This window comes from Biomphalaria glabrata, chromosome 8 (assembly GCF_947242115.1).
Source record: "Biomphalaria glabrata chromosome 8, xgBioGlab47.1, whole genome shotgun sequence".
Taxonomy (NCBI): Eukaryota; Metazoa; Mollusca; class Gastropoda; family Planorbidae; genus Biomphalaria; species Biomphalaria glabrata.
The window spans coordinates 9,663,725-9,665,494 of NC_074718.1; positions in this window are offsets into that span (position 1 = coordinate 9,663,725).

A 1,770-nucleotide genomic window follows, 5' to 3' on the forward strand; every position below is an offset into this window, starting at 1 on the left:
TCTTTAACTTCCGATTTGAAAAGCTCATAAGGTAGGAAGGCCCGTGCTTCGTTGGTGAAGATTTATTTGTAAAAGGTTTTACATGTTTCGAATGTTCCTACTGTTGAAGGTAATCCGCTTCCTAGTCAAAACCTCCCGCAGGACCGCGGCTGGTTAAGAAGCGGGAGTGTTACGAGAATGGGAATTTTGGAGGTGGGGTGGGGCAATTCTAACAAAATCTGCTACATCTGTTTGACCTAATTTCTTTCTTGATATTGAATGTGGAAAAAAAAGATGTCTATATGTTTACAATTATTATCTTAGATATTGCTTAATGGTTACAGTAACTAATACTAAATTTAAACAGTAATTTTACACAAAATAATAATAAGGCTTGTCTTCGAGTCTGAAGATTCATGAGGAGCGCAGTATTTCCAGTGGTTACGCAGCGCTAGCTGTGACCTACATATTTTGCCACATCCAACGCAAGCATAACCATTGTCCGCTGTGGTCGATTAAGATTTTCTTTTCGACGTCTGCGTCTGTCCTCGGCAGCGGATTTTCTTTTGGTCTCAAACGTGTATCCCGCGGCCTTTGTGAGTGACCTGAAGCTGTCTCGTTCTGAACCGGCATGCAACAAGGTGCTCTCTTCTAAGGCAAGTTGGCGCCTAAGCTGGTCTTCACAGTGTTTCCGTGGGGCATCTCTGTTACGTCAGTCGTCAATAACCTTTTAGCTCACCAAAAAGGACTGCTTGTCTGCTTTTGACATACGTTCGTCTCCCATACACACACAAATTACGCTATATATATATATATATATATATATATATATATATATATATATATATATATATATATATATATATATATATATATATATATATATATATGTATATTATAGCTTTTATATAGCGCTACTTTCATGCTAATAGCATGCTCAGAGCGCTTTTGGTCCAAACTCATCTGTGGACCAGTGGAGGGGGGGGGGGAGGGGTATCTAGGAGTTGGTTTTCCGTGCTGACTTTGGGCGCTCAGTAAACACAACTCTGCCAGAGTCGGGTGTCGAACCTCGAGCCCCCTTCTAGGTAACCAAGCCAAGCCAAGTTCAAGCGCACTTGGCCTCTCGATCACGCTTCCTTAATCAAAATTTTCTGCTAAACGTAAGGTATGTAAGTTACATTCATAGAACGACTATGGTTCGTCTGGAACACTTTTTCTTCTATGGAGCCCTAATTTGGAGAGACACTCCCGTCCACATATAGACCTATTGCAGGTTACATTATGACAGCGTTATAATAAAATCATAACATGATGTTTATTAATCAACTGTGATCGTATTATGTTTTCTAAAATTGGAATGTATTTAAAGCTTTCGAAAGAATGTAGGGACCTCCACAAAAAAAATCTTGTCCCGGGACTTCGCATACTTAAAACCGGCCCTGCATGCAGCCCAGTGTGGAAATTGAGAGAAGTAGGAGGGCATTGCCTACTTGCTTAAACTGATCGAAACCTGCCATGATTGACTGTGGTCCATAAGATATTATTAATCCTATCCTTTCTGAATGAACGTAAGAAACATATGAGAGTCTATAGATCTACAACATATCAACTTATAGAGCTCAATCAGCTCAATGATATAGTCAAATGAGTTTAATTTACCCTAATCCTGTATGTAACATAAATCTACTCTCTGGGTCTGTGTAATTTACCTAATAAACTAAAGAGTTACCTAGATCTAATTCACACACAAAAAGTTCGAAGTTAAAATTTGGCGTTAGGTCAAAGCCTAGC